Here is an 18,158-nt window from a genome sequence, read left to right as displayed (position 1 = left end):
CAGATGAGGAAATTGAGGTTTAGATGGTTCAAGAAAGTCTCAGCAAAGTTCTTGAGGAAGGGATTGCTCTCATTCTTTTTTCTGCAATGAAAGCAATATCGGTTCAGTTCAGTCACTCAGTCACACCCGACTCTTTGCGTCCCCATGGACTGCAGCATGCCTGGCTTCCCTGTCCATCACCAACTCCCAGAGCCTACTCAAACTCATGCCCATTGCTTCAGTGATGCCATCCAATCATCTCATCCTCTGTTGGCAATATAGAGAAAGACAAAAACAGATGCCTCCCTCCCACCCCAGCCCCCAAAAGAACACAGGAACAAAGAGAGAGAGGAATGACTTCTCGTCTTGGTCCATGTTCCCATTGGAAAAGAATTTCCAGGCGTGAGAATGAATGAGCTGAGAATAAGGTTTTTTAGAGTGGGAGACACTGTTAGTGGGCTGGCTCAAAGGAGACCTGAACCCTTTTGCAGGCTAGTAACAATGGCACCCCACTCCAGTACTCTTGCCTAGAAAATCCCATGGATGGAGGAGCCTGGTGGGCTGCAGTCCATGGGGTCGCTAAGAGTCGGACGTGACTGAACGCCTTCACTTTCACTTTTCACTTTCATGCACTGGAGAAGGAAATGGCAACCCACTCCAGTGTTCTTGCCTGCAGAATCCCAGGGACTGCAGCACAGCAGGCTTCCCCCTCCTTCACCGTCTCCCTGAGTCTGTTCAAACTCATGTCCCTTGAGTTGGCGACGCCATCCAATCGTCTCATCCTCTGTCGCCCCCTTCTCTCTCCTTCAGTCTTTCCCAGCATCAGGGACTTTTCCAGTGAGTCAGCTCTTCACATCAGGTGGCCAAAGTATTGGAGTTTCAGCTTCAGCATCAGTCCTTCCAACGAATATTCAGGGTTGATTTTCTTTAGGATTTCCTTTCCTTGCTGTTAAAGGTTTTCTCAAGTGTCTTCTCCAGCACCACAATTCAAATGCATCAGTTCTTTGGTGCTCAGTCTTCTTTATGGTCCAACTCTCATATCCATACATGAATACTGGAAGAACCATAGCCTTGACTATATGGACCTTTTCCAGCAAAGTGATTAAAAAGTGGTGCTTTTAAATACACTGTCTAGGCTGGTCATAGCTTTCCTACCGAAGAGCAAGAGTCTATTAATTTCATGGCAGTCACCATCTGCAGTGATTTTGCAGCCCAAGAAAATAAAACCTGTCACTGTTTCCACTTTTTCCCCTTCTGTCTGCTTTGAAGTGTGAGTCTGGATATTATGATCTTAGTTTTTTGAAGGTTGAATTTCAAGCCAGTTTTTTCACTCTCCTCTTTCACCCTCATCAAGAGGCTCTTTAGTTCCTCTTCACTTTCTGCCATTGAAGTGGTATATGCATATCTGAGGTTGTTGATATTTCTCCTGGCAATCTTGATTCCAGCTTGTGATTCATCCAACCCGGCATTTCTCATGATGTACTCTGCATATAAGTTAAATAGACAGGATGACAATAGACAGCCTTGTCATACTCCTTTCCCAACTTTGAACCAGTCTGTTGTTTCATGTCCTGTTCTAACTGTTGCTTCTTGACCTGCATACAGGTTTCTCAGGAGACAGGTAAGGTGGTCTCATCCTCCCATCTCTTTAAGAATTTTCCAGTTTGTTGTGATCCACACAGTCAAAGGCTTTAGTGTAGTCAATGAAGCAGATGTTTTTCTGAAATTACTTTGTTTTCTCTATGATCCAATGAATGTTGGCAATTTGATCTCTTATTTCTCTGCTTTTTCTCAATCTAGTTTGAAAATCTGGAAGTTCTCGGTTCACATACTGTTGAAGCCTAGCATAAAGAATTTTGAGCATTACCTTACTAGTGTATGAAATGAGTGCAACTGTGTGGTAGTTTAAGCATTCTTTGGCATTGCCCTTCTTTGGGATTGTAGTGAAAACTGACCTTTTCCAGTCCTGTGGCCACAGACGAATTTTCCAAATTTGCTGACATATTGAGTGCAGCACTTTAACAGCATCATCTCTTAGGATTTGAAATAGCTCAGTTGGAATCCATCACCTCTAGTAGCTTTGCTCATAGTAGTGCTTCCTAAGGCCCACTTGACTTCACACCCCAGCGTGCCTGAATCTCGGTGAGTGACCATACATACCATCTTGGTTATCTGGGTCATTAAGACCTTTTTTTGTATAGTTCTTCTGTGTATTCTTGCCAATGGTTCTTCATGCATATTCCTCATAACTGGCTTGCCAAAGGAACCCAGGGCAGCTACCCATCTGTCTGCCCACTGTTTCATTGAGAGCATATTCCTGCTTAAGTAAATCCTCACTTGATCTCCCTTTCTCATTTCTGAATTCCATCTATTATAAGAACCTTTCACCAGGAACAGTCTGTCTGTAGGACAGAGAACTTGGATAGACCTACGAGACTCTGCACCATGCAGGGATAGAGAGGGTCTGGGATGACCTGGAAACTTGAGGCTCTCTAAAGTGCCAGGAAAGGGACAGAGTCACCCAGGAGGGGAACTGCAGAGAAATAGTGTGCAATACAGCCAGGGTAGAATGTGTGTGAGTAAAAATTTTTTAAAAAAGTCTAAATGTTTGTAGGGGAAGTGGCCAGAGGATGCAGATCTCTGAAAATAAAAAGGGAGGAGCTTGATGTATTGCTATTTTTTAACAACTTATGGAAGCAGCAGAAGAGAGAAAAGTGTGGCATGTCAAAGAAAACCAGCATCAGACACATGTTAAAGGCATCAAGACAGATTTTTTTTCAGACCAGGGCAGTAGGGCAGAAACTCGGGTACAAAGTGAGCTCTACTCTAACTGGGAAAAAGGTGACTGAAGCTTTTAAAGGAAGAGCAGAAAGGGGACATGAGGAAATGGAAAATCATGGAAGGGAGTTAAATGAAGAATTACTGAAAATAGTTTGATGATGTGAGTTGGAACAAGGTACATTTTGTGGTTTGGCTTTTTTTTTTTTTGAGTACCAACTACAACTGGCACTTGCCATCTACCTTGACAAGGATTAAATTATGTGCAGTTGAAGTTGCTGATCTTCAACACCTCCTGAAAGGCATTCGGGGTGGAGAGCAGAAATGAGGCACTCTGTGCTCTGGGAAAAGTTGGCAGAATGGGTCTTCAGATAATTAGATATTTTCAGGAAGAGATTTTATGAGCCAATTCTTGTATCTCCTTGTATCTAGAAAAGCACTAAAGTCCTTTATGGTGACATCTGATCCTTGTGACTAACAGCTGCTGCTGCTAAGTCACATCAGTCGTGTCCAACTCTGTGTGACCCCATAGAGGCAGCCCAACAGGCTCCTCTGTCCCTGGGATTCTCCAGGCAAGAACACTGGAGTGGGTTGCCGTTGCCTTCTCCAGTGACTAACAGCAACCTTCTGCAAAAATCCTGTGCTTGATTGCACAGTCTCCCCCTTCTCTGAAATCACATACATTCTGGCCTCCCCGCCCACCTCTGGAGCAGTTTCTCAGAGCTATCTGAAATGCTATCTCCTGGGCTATAGTCCTCATTTTGCACAAAGAAAACTTAACTCAGAACTCTCATGTTGTGCTTTTTTTTTTTTTTCCCAGTTGGCATGAACACAGATTTAGCACAGGGGCCTGGGGTTATCTGTTGAGCATGAGCTAGTGCAAATGGAAGCCAGGCTAATATTTGGCCAAGCCTCTAAGCATCATGCAATCAAACTTTTTGTACTAAGGGGGAGCCCATGGTTCACAGTAGCCAGGAGAGCTGGCCACCCCATCTTCTGCGCAGGGTAGAAAATAATCTCACATTTTAGTGGGAAAGTACACATATTGGATAGCACACCCTATACCTTATCGGACTCTGATTCTGTGGGAGTCCTGTAAGTAGTTTGTTACCTGTAGACACGTGGAGTCTGTCCTGTCTCACACGCCTCCACAGATTTGCAGAAAATTGCCTTCATTTGTAACTCATTTCAACACTCCTTTACCCACATAATTTGTGCTTTTCTGACTCTTTCCTTGAATGGGTTAAAACATCCTCCTTGTTCCTTTGTTGAAATGGACTAAAAATTTTAAGATATGTTCATATTTAAATGCATGTGTATTAGAGTCATTATTTTACCTGTTTCTGAAAATCATCTTTTAACAACAGAAATTCCTCCAAAATGTATGGGAAAACCCATCCCACTTATATATGAGTAGGTGAAGGAAGATTGTGGTTAAAGAATTTGAAAGAATAATTAGCAGAGTCATATATCTATGAAAAGCAACAACACATTAGAAACGTATATTTCCAGTGAGAGGAAAACTATAACCTAATATTTCAAAATGAGCTATAAAACTGGGGGAAAAAGAGCCATTAAGAAAGACCAATATAAAACAGAATTAGAAAAGGTCAGGAATGAATTAGAGATAAAACTGATAGGCACCACAGACAATTACTGTTAGAGAAATATAAGGTTAAAAGAGAGAGAAAAAGAATGAAACAGAAGTGAGGAATTTAAAAAGATTTGCGATAAAGTGATAGATATAGAAAATAGAGTAGAATGTTCACCTTCAACACACGTATAATAGTTCTGAATGGGGGAGGGGTGTAACACAAGAAAACAAATATCAAAAACTGTGATCTAAGAAGCTTTTCTGGGGAAAAAAAGATACTTGAGTTATATAATCTGGGAAAAGCAACTGGTCAAAGCTAAATGGTCATATGCCAAGCCACACTCCAGTTAAACATTTGGACTTTAAAAGGAAAAGTGCATTAGGTGTCCAGCCAAAATGAACAAATTAATTAAGAGGGAAAGAATGCAATGACAAATTGTCATCAGAACCACTTTATGTCAGAATTCTAAAGAGTAACATATTTAAGAAGTTTCAAGAAAAAAACGAGAGCCAAGGATTTTATATTCAATCAAATGGATCAAGTGAAAAGGTCACAGCACAAGCTGTTATAAATAGCCAAGCACCAAATCACACAAAATAAATGACATCTCTAAATTCAAAATGATATTTTAAAAATCTCATGGTCTCCTTTAGAAACTGCTAAGTATCAACTCTTTATGCAAAAACTAATGAATAAAGAATAAGATTGAAGCATTTACTTGCCTTGTTTACATGGATTAGATTTCAGGGAAAACAAATAGCAAGCAAAAGTTTCTTCCATATAGGAGAATCATAGTCAAGAAATGATAGCATTAGATAATCACCAATTTGCAATCCCTAATAAAATAATGCGTCTATGCCAGTGTCTCCCAACCTCCTTTTCATTATCACCCTCCTCAAGGAGTCTTTTAGACTTTTTTCCCTAATCAGCTCTTCTCCCATGAAACTTTAATACTAAAATGTATACTACTATGTACTATATGTATGTCTATGCTTCATACACAGAAAAAAAAAAGATTTTTTTTTATTCCCCCATCCAAGAACGATTTTTTGCCTCCTCAGAGACATTGTCAGTCCAGTAAGAATGCATGATCTAGACAGTGATCATCAATGGTATGATGGTGAACTTTATCATGCTGAGATCCACTGACACACCTGAGCTTGCTAATCATTCTCTAAAACATGGAAAACAGATGTTCTGGGCACCTTGATATAAAGCAATAGGAAATAAAGAGTGAAAAATAGGAAATAAACTGATGAGTGGTGAGAGAGGAGTGAAAAAGGTGGCTTGAAACTCAACATCCAAAAATCTAAGATCATGGCATCTGATCCCATCACTTCATGGCAAACAGAAGGGAAAAAAGTGGAAGCAATGATAAATTTTATTTTCATCCAAAATCACTGTGGATGATGACTGCAGCCATCATATTAAAAGACACTTGCTCCTTGGAAGGAAAGCTATGATAAACCTAGACAACATACTTAAAAACAGAGACTTCACTTTGCCAACAAACGTCCATATAGTCAAAGCGATAATTTTTCCAGTAGTCATGTGTGGATGTAAGAGATAAAATAGGCTGAGCGCCAAAGAATTGATGCTTTAGAATTGTGGTGCTTGGGAAGTTTCTTTAGAATCTCTTCCTTGGACTGCAAGGAGATCAAATCCGTCCATCCTAAAGGAAATCAACCCTGAATATTCATTGGAAGGACTGATGCTGAAGCTCCAATACTTTGGCCACCTGATGTGAAGAGCTCTTTGGAAAAGACTGATGCTGGGAAAGATTGAGGGCGGGAGGAGAAGGAGGTGACAGAAGATGAGATGGTTGGATAACATCACCGACTCAATGGACATGAAACGCCAGCAGACAGTGCAGCAGAGGGAAGCCTGGGGTGCTGCTGTCCACGGGATCGCAGAGACGTTGACGTGACTTAGTGACTGAACAACAAACCAATGAGTAGCACTTGCAAAAAAAGGAAAGAATAAACTTGACTCTAACCAAGCCTCTAACTATAACTGGTCTAGAGGAAATACAAAGATAGACAAGAATGTTAAACACAGCAGGAGGAAACAATCAATTAAACCTAGAATATGCAAAGTTTTACAAGAGAAATGACCCAGTTTCTTCAACAAATGGAACAAAATGTAAAAGGAAAAAAAGAAGAAGAGGGAAAAAGAACTATAGATTAAAAGAAATTTAGGAGACATGTCAACCAAATGCAGTATGTGGGTCTTATGGAGCATAATTTGGATGTTAGATGATATTAAGGAATTGTTACCAATTTTGTTGAGTGTGATAATGGCATTGTGGTTTTGATTTTTAAAGGTCTTCACCTCTTAGAAAGTCAAATTGTTGTAGTAAAGGGTGGAGTCACATGATGTCTTGAATTTATTTAAAATAGGCCAAGCTTACCCTCCCCTGGACAAAAAGAAAAAAAAAAAAACGGTTGGGATAGAAATTGAGAAAACAAGAAAGGCAGATCTTAATAACTGTCAAATTTTGTGATGACATGGCGAAGTACCTCATGTTAGTCTCATCTCTACTTCTTAATATGTAGAAAGTTTTCACTATAAAAGGGTTTTCTTTAAAAGAATCGTTATTCACTTAACCAAAGTATGCAAAAGGAAATATGAAAGAGGGCAGCCAACTGATGCTTTCTGGGAGTTAGAGCTCAGTGTTTTCAGGTATTCTTGTTTTTTAAAGAAGCTAGAAACTGGGTTTTTATGGAAGCTCTCCAAGTCTTTAAGTGTTAGCAGCAAGTTCTGGATATGAGAGTTGGACTATAAAGAAGTCTGAGCGCCGAACGATTGATGCTTTTGAAACTGTGATGTTGGAGAAGACTCTTGAGAGTCCCTTGGACTGCAAGGAGGTCCAACCAGTCCATTCTAAGGGAGATCAGTCCTGGGTGTTCACTGGAAGGACTGATGCTGAAGCTGAAACTCCAATACTTTGGCCACCTTATGCGATGAGTTGACTCACTGGAAAAGACTCTGATGCTGGGAGGGATTGGGGGTGGGAGGACACGGGGATGACAGAGAATTAGATGGCTGGATGGCATCACCAACTAGATGGACATGGGTTTGTGTGGACTCCGGGAGTTGGTGATGGACAGGGAGGCCTGGCAAGCTGCAGTCATGGGGTCGCAAAGAGTCGGGCACGTCTAAGCAACTGAACTGAGCTGAACTGAACTGAGCAAGTTCTGCATTTGGCCCCATTGTGGATCCAATAAACTTGTGAGCCCCTCATGTAGGACTTGGGGAAAAAAGCCAAACTCCATTGCTCTGATTGAAAGTAGTCCACACTGGGAATAACTTGTCTGCTTTTAGTTTTAAGCGTCATGGTTGTTCTTGAAATGGTTTATTTTCCCAAGGCCAACTGAAGTGATGGATTTTACAATGTACTTCCGGGTCTCATCTTCCTGCTGTGCCTGAAAGCAAGAACGCTGCTCAGTCCTCACTCCCGCATGTCCCCGCAACACACTCTTTAAAAAAATGAAGTGTAATTAATTTACAATATTGAGTTAGTTTCAGGTTACAGCAAAGTGATTCAGTTATACACATTTTTTTCCATTGGAGGTTATTACAAGATATTGAATATAGTTTTCTTTGATATATAGTAGGTCCCTGTTTGCCTGTTTTATAAACTGCAGTATGTATCTGTTAATCCCAAACTCCTAATTCATCCCTCCCCCCAACCACTTTCCTTTTTGGTAAACTTAAGTTTGTTTTCTATAAGTCTATTTGTTTTATAAATCATTTCATTTGCATCATTTTTTAGATTGCATATGTAAGTGATATTATATGATATTTGTTCTTCTCTGTCTGACTTACTTCACTTAGTAACTTCTAGGTGAATCCATGTTGCTGCAAATGGCATATGATATTCTTTTTCATGGCAGAGTAATAGTCCATGTAGATAGATAAAAATGTGATATATATATATACACATTTATATATATATATCACATCTTCTTGTCCATTCATCTTTTGATGGACACTTAGGTTGCTTGGCTATTATATATCATGCTGCTATGAATATTGGGGTACAAGTATATTTCTTGATATATGCCCTGGAATGGTATTGCTGGACCATGTATTAACTGTATTTTTAGTTTTTTAGGGAACTTCCATAATATTCTCCATTGTGACTGCACCAATTTACATTCCCGCCAACAGTGTAGGAGGGTTCCCATTTTTTCACATTCTTTTCAGCTTTCATTACTTGCAGATATTTTGATGATGGCCACTCCGACTGCTATGAGGGAATACCTCACTGTTTTGATTTGCATTTCTCTAATAATTAGTGGAAGAAGCACAAGCTGGAATCAAGATTGTCAGGGGAAATATCAATAACCTCAGATATGCAGATGACACCACCCTTATGGCAGAAAGTGAAGAGGAACTAAAAAGCCTCTTGATGAAAGTGAAAGAGGAGAGTGAAAAGGTTGGCTTGAAGCTCAACATTCAGAAAACAATAATCATGGCATCTGGTCCCATCACTTCATGGGAAATAGATGGGGAAACAGTGGAAGCAGGGTCAGACTTTATTTTTTGGGGCTTCAAAATCACTGCAGATGCTGATTGCAGCCATGAAATTAAAAGATGCTTGCTCCTTGGAAGGAAAGTTATGACCAACCTAGATAGCATATTAAAAAGCAGAGACATTACTTTGCCAACCAAGGTCCGTCTAGTCAAGGCTGTGGTTTTTCCTGTGGTCATGTATGGATGTGAGAGTTGGACTGTGAAGAAGGCTGATCACCGAAAAATTGATGCTTTTGAACTGTGGTGTTGGAGAAGACTCTTGAGAGTCCCTTGGACTGCAAGGAAATCCAACCAGTCCATTCTAAAGGAGATCAATCCTGGGTGTTCATTGGAAGGACTGATGCTAAAGCTGAAACTCCAATACTTTGGCCACCTCATGCGACAAGTTGACTCACTGGAAAAGACTCTGATGCTGGGAGTTATTGGGGGAGGGGGGAGACGGGGACAACAAAGAATGAGATGGCTGGATGGCATCACCGAGTCAATGGACATGAGTTTGAGTGAACTCCGGGAGTTGGTGATGGACAGGGAAGCCTGGCATGCTGTGATTCATGGGGTCGCAAAGAGTCGGACACGACTGAGCGACTGAACTGAACTGAACTGAATAATTAGTGATGTTGATTACTTTAAACATGCCTATTGGTCAACTGTGTGTCTTCTATGGAGAAGTGTCTATTTTAGTCTTTGACTCTTTTGTTTTTTTAAATATTGAGCTATGTGAGTTATTTATATATTTTGGAAAGTACAAATAGAAACTGGTGACCCCTGCGCAGTCGCATCCCTTGTGCTTACTTCTTCTGTCTTCTCCTCCCATTATTGGCCTGTCTTACCGCTCTTTCCTCACCCCTCTTCACGCCTCCAGTCCGCATAAGCCTGGGCCCCCATTTTGTCTTGCACACTCCCGTGGGTAGGCACCTGTGATTCGTGTCACCCTCGTCATGCCCATGACTCCTAAGTCCCCCTCTGCAGCCCAGCCTGCCCTCCTGATGACTTTCCAAGACACCTTGGTGATGACTCAGCTTGACAGAGTTCCAGCCAGGTGCACAAACTTTCTTTCCCTGTCACTCCCCTCTCTTGATGTCACTGTGAATAGGACCACTCTGCTCAGAAACCATAACCTGAAATATCAAATAGCCGTATGATCTCACATGTGGGTCTGCGTTCATTAATTCATTCATTTAACAAACACTTATCAAATGCCTACACGTGCCAGGCACTGTCTGGACACTGGGGAAGTCAGACACAATGGCTTTGCTCTGATGAAGCTGACGATAGAAAGACAGCTCCGTGATATAAAGCAGGGCAAGGTGATAGAGAGTGACTCTGAGCAGGGCCTTTGGAGCAGAGCCCTGGATGAAGTGAGGAGTAAGCTATGTGGATATTTGGGGAAGAAGGTCCCAGGCAGAGGGAACAGCATGTGAAAAGGCCCTGAGGCAGCAGTGTCTTGGCAGATTCCAGAAACAGCAAGTAGACCAGGAAGGCTGGAATTGAGTGAATGAGAAGAGGGTGGTAAGAGAAGGGATCAAAGAAATAGCAAGAAGCTGGACGGTGCAGAATCTTATCAGTCATGGGATGGGCTCTGGGTTTACTTAGAGCAGTGGGAGGCCATTGGAGGGCCTTGGGCAAAGGGCTGACCTTATTTCATAAACATTTGTGTCACAGCTCTCTGGTTTCTGGCTGGAGAATAAACTGTAAGAGGACTGGTGGACTAGCATTTTCATGAGACCCTGTTCTCAGAGATTCCTTGCTCACTGGACTGTTTATTGCATTCTAAATTCTGAAGGCCCTGGATGAGCTGTTTAGAACAGGCTACCAGCGCTAAAATTCAGAGCTCCTGGTTGTGTGCTGTCCATGACGCACAGGCTAAAGAGGTGAGGAGCTGGGTTCTGCCTGGATTTCAGTCCTTGCTGTGATCTCTCTTCCCTGAATCACTCCAGCAGCTGGCTCCTTCTCTTCCTTTGGGTCTTTGCCCAAGTATGAGCCCTTCAGAGGCCTCTTCTCTGACGCTCTAATCGGAGCCCCACTGTTATTCTCCGTCCATTTTCATGTCACATTCACACACGTGCATGAATTCTAGATTACCACCCATCTTCCCCTACTAGGGATTCCCTGGTGCCTCAGACAGTAAAGAGTCTGCCTGCAATGCGGGAGACCTGGGTTCCATCCCTGGGTCGGGAAGATCCCCTGGAGAAGGAAATGGCAACCCACGCCAGTATTCTTGCCTGGAAAATCCCATGGACAGAGGAGCCTGGCGGGCTGCAGTCCATGGGGGTCACAGCTAGTTAGACACAGCAGAGCGACTTCCCTTTCCTTTTCTTTCTCCTACTAGACTAGAGAACCAGGGCCGCCATCTTGCAAGCATGAGAAGAAAGATTCTCAGAGAGGCCGCCCGGAAGTTCTGACAAGCTGAGCTGGGTCATCCAGCTTGGAACTATCAATCTCCAGACTTCCTGTCAAATGAGGACTTTAAAACCCCCATGTTTAGGCCCCTTTTGTTCGGTATGTTGCTCACACAGCCAATAGCCATATCAATGGACAAACCCCATTTTACAGAAGAGAGAACTGAGTCTGACTAATGATGTCACTAAAGAAGCACCTGCCTTCACTGGGTTGCTGTTCTCTCCACCAACGTGCCTCCTTTGCCCTGCCCCTGTCTCCTCCTGGCAAGGACAGCCTTGTCCTTGAGGACCCCCTCCCAAACTCTGTTCCCTAGGAAGCCTTTCATTCCACCACCCCCTGGCATCTCCCCACCTAGAGGATTGTTTGTGAGGGCCCAGTAACACCAGCAGCACAGAGTTCTTCGAGAGATGGGGGACTTCAACGTTGGCCTTTTTAAAAGCCATCGTTATTGCTTCATGTTGGAATCAGCGATCATTATTTTATTTCCCACTGAGTTTATGCCAAAGAAGCAACTCATTCCCCCAGAGTCTTCAAAGGTATCCATGTGCCCCAGGGCCTCTCCAGGTCTGCAGGGGAGGCAGGGCCTTTTCTGTGCTCACTTGGAGATCCATCCTGAGGGTGGTGAGGCTGCTCCGGGTCCAGCTACAGCTAACTGGTTGCAACCTTGGGCTAGTCACCTCTCTGACACTTGGGTATTTCCTCAGCAAAGGGAGGTTGTTGGACTCAGCATGTCTTCCTGTCCCAATCTCTGAAGACATTATTATGAGTCTGTGAAGCATCAAGCTCACTGAATTCTGAGCTGATTTCTGTAGTCAACTATGCTCTCTTCCCAGGAACTGAGGAAGACCTGGAGGGCCCAGGACTAGATGGAGCTGCATGAGATGGGTTATCCTGGGGAAACCTTCATCCATGCAGCATTTCCCCTACTTTTCTTCATCAGGTCCTCTCGAAGACCCTGGGACGTGGGGAAAGAATGATCCTTTCAACAAACTGTGCTGGCACAACAAGATAGTCATCTGGAAAGGAATGAAGCTGTACCCCTACTTCACACCACAGACAAAAATCAAATCAAAGTGGACTGAAGAACTAAATATAAGTGATAAAGGTATAAAGTTCTTAGAGGATAACACAAGGGTAAGTATTTGTGACATTGGGCTAGGCAGTGATTTCCTAGGTTTACACCAAAGGCACAGACAAGGATAAAGAGAAAAAATAGATAAATTGGACTGCATTAAAATTCTAAACTTTTGGGCTTTATAAAACACTATCGAGAATGTGAAAAGACAACCTCCCAAATAGGATAAAATATTTGCAGATCTTATATCTCATAAAGAACTTGTGTTTAGAATATAAAAGGAATTCTTACAACACAATAATAAAAGTACAAATAACCCAATTTAAAAATGGGGCTGTTGCTGCTATTTAGTCTCTAAGTTGTGTCTGATTCTTCGCAACCTAATGAACTGTACACGCCAGGCCCCTCTGTCCTCCACTATCTCCCAGAGTTTGCTCAGACTCACATCCATTGAGATGGTGATGCCATCCAACCATCTCATCCTCTGCCGCCCCCTTCTCCTTTTGCCTTCAATCTTTCCCAGCATCAGGGTCTTTTCCAATGACCTGGCTCTTCCCATCAAGTGGCCAAAGTATTGGAGCTTCAGCTTCAGCATCAGTCCTTTCAATGAATATTCAGGGTTGATCTCCTTTAGGACTGACTGGTTTGATCTCCTTGCAGTCCAAGCGACTCTCAAGAGTCTTCTCCAGCACCATAATTTCAAAGCAATTCTTTGGTGCTCAGCCTTCTATATGATCCAATTCTTACATCTATACATGACTACTGGAAAAACCATAGCTTTGACTATATGGACCTTTGTCAGTAAAGGGATGCCTCTGCTTTTTAATACACTAAGTTTGTCACAGCTTTCTTTCCAAGGGGCAAGCATCTTTTAATTTCATGCCTGCAATCACTGTTCATGGCGATTTTGGAGCCCAAGAAAATAAAATAGTCACTGCTTCCACTTTTTTCCATTTCTATTTGTCATGAAGTTATGGGACCAGATGCTATGATCTTAGTTTTCTGAGTGTTGAGTTTTAAGCCAGCTTTTTCACTCTCCTATTTCACCCTCATCAAGAAGTTCTTTAGTTCCTCTTCACTTTCTGCCATAAGGGTGGTGTCATCTGCGTATCTGAGGTTATTGATATTTCTCCCAGCAATCTTGATTCCAGCTTGTCCTTCCTCCAGCCCAGCGTTCCTCATGATGTACTCTGCATATTAGTTAAATAAGCAGGGTGACAAGATACAGACTTTTTGTACTTCTTTCCCAGTTTTGAACCGGTCAGTTGTTCCCTGTCAGGTTGTTGTTTCTTGATCTGCATACAGTTTTCTCAGGAGACAAGTAAGGTGTTCTGGTCTTCCCATCTTCCCATTTAAGAATTTTCCACAGTTTGTTGTGATCCATACAGTCAAAGGCTTTAGCATAGTCAATGAAGCAGAAGTAGATGTTTTTCTGGAATTCCCTTGCTTTTTCTATGATCCAAGGAATGTTGGCAGTTCAATCTCTGGCTCTTCTGTCTTTTCTAAAACCAGCTTGGACATCTGGAAATTCTCTGTCCACATACTGAAGCCTAACTTGAAGGATTTTTAATATAACCTTGTTAGCATGTGAAATGAGCATAATTGTGCCGTAGTTTGAACATTCTTTGGCATTGCCCTTCTTTGGAACTGCAATGAAAACTGACCTTTTCCAGTCCTGTGGCCATTGTTGAGTTTTCCAAATTTGCTGACATATTGAGTGTTGTAGTTTAACAGCATCATCTTTTAGGATTTTAAATAGCTCAACTGGGATTCCATCACCTCCACTAGCTTGGATCCTAGTAATGCTTCCTAAGGCCCACTTGACTTCACATTCCACAATGTCTGGCTCTAGGTGAATGACCACACCATCATGGTTATCCAGGTCATTAAGACCTTTCTTGTATAGTTCTGTGTATTCTTGCCACCTCTTCTTAATGTGTTCTGCTTCTGTTAGATCCTTACCATTTCTGTCCTTTATTGTGCCCATCTTTGCATGAAACGTTCCCTTGATACTCCAGTTTTCTTAAAGTATCTCTAGTCTTTCCCTTTCTATTTTTCCCCTCTTTTTCTTTGCATTGTTCGTATAGGAAGGGCTGCTTATCTCTCCTTGCTATTCTCTGAAACTCTGCATTCAGTTGGGTCTATCTTTCCCTTTCTCTCTTGCCTTTCACTTCTCTTCTTCCCTCAGCTATTTCCTCAGACAACTACTTTGCATTTCTTTTTCTTTGGGATGGTTTTGGTCACTGTCTCCTGTTCACTGTTATGAACCTCTGGCCATAGTTCTTCAGACACCCTGTCTGCTAGATCTAATCCCTTGAATCTATTCAACATCTCCACTGTATAATCATAACGGATTGGATTTAGGTAATATCTGAAAGGCATAGTGGTTTTCCCTACTTTCTTCAATTAAGCCTGAAGTTTGCAATGAGGAGCTCATGATCTGACCCACAGTCAGCTCCAGGTCTTGTTTTTGCTGTCTATATAGAGGTTCTCCATCTTTGGCTGCAAAGAATATAATCAATCTGATTTCAGTATCAACCGTCCCATGATATCCATGTGTAGAGTTCTCTCTTGGCTTGTTCGAGAAGGGTGTTTCCCATGATCAGTGTGTTCTCTTCACTAAACTCTGTTAGCCTTTGCCCTGCTTCATTTTGTACTCAAAGGCCAAACTTGCCTATTGTTCCAAGTATCTCTTGACTTTCTTGACTTTCTACTTCTGCATTCCAATCCTCTACGAACAATAAGACATCTTTTTTGGTGATAGTTCTAGAAGGTGTTTAGATCTTCACAGAACCATCAACTTCAGCTTCTTTGGCATCATTGGTCAGGGCATAGACTTGGATTATTGTGATGTTGAATAGTTTGCCTTGGAAATGAACCGAGATCATTCTCATTTTTGAGATTGCACCCAAGTACTGCATTTCAGACTGTTTTGTTGACTATGAGGGCTACTGCATTTCTTCTAAGGGGTTCTTGTCCAAAGCAGTAGACATAATTGTCATCTGAATTAAATTTGCCCATTCCCATCCATTTTAGCTCACTGAGTCTTAGGATGTCGATGTTCACTCTTGCCATTTCCTGCCTGACCACATCCAATTTACCTTGATTCATGGATGTAACATTCCAGGTTCATATGTAATATGTTTTTTACAGCATCAGACTTTAATTTCACCACCAGATACATAGGAAAACCTAATGTCCACACAAAAACTTGAAGATAGATGTTCTTCAGAAATTATGCGTAGTAGATGAGTGGAAATAATCCAAATGTTCATCAACTGACGGATAAACAAGATGTGGTATGTCCTAGAATGGGACACTATTTGTCAGTCAGAGGAAATGAAGCTCTGATTCATGCTACAACACAGAGGAACTAAAAACATTACAGTAAGTGAAAGAAGCCAGAAACAACAAAAGGCCAGTTACTGCATCATTTCGTTTACATGAAATGTCCAAACTAGACTGATCCCTAGAGATTAGTGATGTCCATATAATAGAAGAAGAAAGAAGAGGGACTGACTAATAATGGGTATGGGGCATCTTCTGGGGATGACGGAAGTTTTCAGAATTAGACAGTGACGATGGTTGCAGTCTTTGGCTTATACTAAAAATCACTTGATTGTTAATTTAGAAAGGATAAATTTTATGGGATATAAATTATATCTCAACTTAAAAAAAAAAAAGACCCTCGGAGACACAGGAGAAGGAAATGGCAACCCAGTCCAGTATCCTTGCCTGGAAAATCTAATGGATAGAGGAGCCTGGTGGGCTGCAGTTCATGGGGTTGCAAAGAGTCGGGCAAGACTGAGCGACTTCACTAACACTTAGGAGATACAGGGGCTCCATCTCTGCCTCACCCATCTACGCTGGCTCTTCCCACCCTGTAATGCCAGCTTCACCCTGAACTGAAGTCCCAGCCCTGGGTCTAGCCTGACACTCCTTCTCATGCCACAGCGAGCACCCAGAGTGCTACTTGTAAAATGAAGATCACATCCTATCCCTCCCCTAGATAGAATGCTCTGCTGCTGCTGCTAAGTCGCTTCAGTCGTGTCTGACTCTGTGCGATCCCATAGACCGCAGCCCACCAGGCTCCTCCGTCCCTGGGATTCTCCAGGAGAGAGTACTGGAGTTGGTCGCCATCACCTTCTCCTTGTAGAGTGCTCACTGCCCTGAAATAAAGCCTCCTATCCCTGTGGCCTCTAGGGCCCTGTGAGATTTGCCCCCTGCCTGCCTTGCCCTCACCACTCTCTCCACCCTCATCAGTCTACTCCAGACACACTGGCCTTCTCTGTGTTCCTCAAGCCCCGGGCTTGTTCCTACTTTGGGGGCCTTTTTCTGGCTGTTCTCTCTACCAAGATGCCCGTTCCCACAGATGTCTGCCTGGATCTATCACAGCACTTGGCACACAGTGTGATCTCAACAGTTTGTGTCAAACGAATAAACGAATCATCGTGCATCTGCAGGAGAAGGCAATGGCAAGCCACTCCAATACTCTTGCCTGGAAAATCCCATGGATGGAGGAGCCTGGTAGGCTGCAGTCCATGGGGTCGCTGGGAGTCGGACACGACTGAGCGACTTCACTTTCACTTTTCACTTTCATGCATTGGAGAGGAAATGGCAACCCACTCCAGTGTTCTTGCCTGGAGAATCCCAGGGATGGAGGAGCCTGGTGGGCTTTTGTCTATGGGGTCACACAGAGTCGGACACGACTAAAGTGACTTAGCAGCAGCAGCAGCAGCAGCCCTTGTTGTCAAGGTGCCTAATTGCGCTTCACTTCTGTTTTCTAATCTGTAGAATGGGACCCCATTGGACCAGTTATAGAAATTTGGTGAGATGCTACACATAAATCCCAAACAATGGCTTCTTTTCTTCAGGGATAAAATACCCAAGTAGGAGGGACATCTTTTGTGATTTGAGGGGAATATTTGAATATAGCTAAGCTTCCCTGGTGGCTCAGATGATAAAGAATCTGCCTGCCATGATTCAGGCAGGTTCAATCCCTGGTTCGGGAAGATCTCCTGGAGGAGGGCATAGCAACCCACTCCAGTATCCTTGCCTGGACAATCCCATGAACAGAGGAGCCTGGAGGGTTACAGTCCTTGGGGTCTCAAAGAGTCGGACATGACTGAGTAACTAACACTTTCCTTCCTTTGAATACTGGGCCCCAGAGTAAATTTTGCCTTTAGAGCCCCATTGTCAAAGGCAACCCCATGAAGTGGCCAGGCCACTTCTGGACTGGGGTTACATTACAACTCACAAGCCACGGAGAGAGGGATCCAGGGTGGGAAACATGTCTGATTTCACCTCTGTGTCCTGGGGGGACTGCTGAGAGGCAGGCCCAGAGTCCGCACCCTCAGAGTCATGACCCCAGTGGGTGACCCAAAATGGATCCTTGTGCCTGTGAAGTGCGTCCCGGGAGCATGGTGAACACCCTGCTGTGAGCTTTCTTGCCTAAAACAGGCAGGCTAGAGGCAGGACTCCCACTTGTGGAAAAAAGTAGCAGGCCTTTTGGAAGTCATCCACTTTTGAAGGCCCGCTGTGGAAAAACAATGGGTGTGTTGTCTGCAGCTGAGGCCCAGGGACCCCCAAGGCCAGGCTGCTTCTGACCGAGGCCTGAAAATAGCCCTGCAGGGTGGGAAGCAGGCCCAGGCTGGCATGCAGGCCAGCTGCTCTGAGACCCACAGGAAGCAGGCCACAGGGGCATTTCTGTGGTCTGTATCCTGGAGGCCACCCGCCCCATAAAAATAGAGTGCTTTTCCCTGCCCAGGCACTGGGCAGGGTACCTGAACACA

This window comes from Moschus berezovskii, chromosome 9, assembly GCF_049115385.1.
Source record: "Moschus berezovskii isolate FMDL1 chromosome 9, NW_MosBer_1.0, whole genome shotgun sequence".
In the NCBI taxonomy this organism is placed as follows: domain Eukaryota; kingdom Metazoa; phylum Chordata; class Mammalia; order Artiodactyla; family Moschidae; genus Moschus; species Moschus berezovskii.
The sequence above is the reverse complement of the archived record's forward strand: the minus strand, read 5'-3'. Positions refer to the sequence as shown.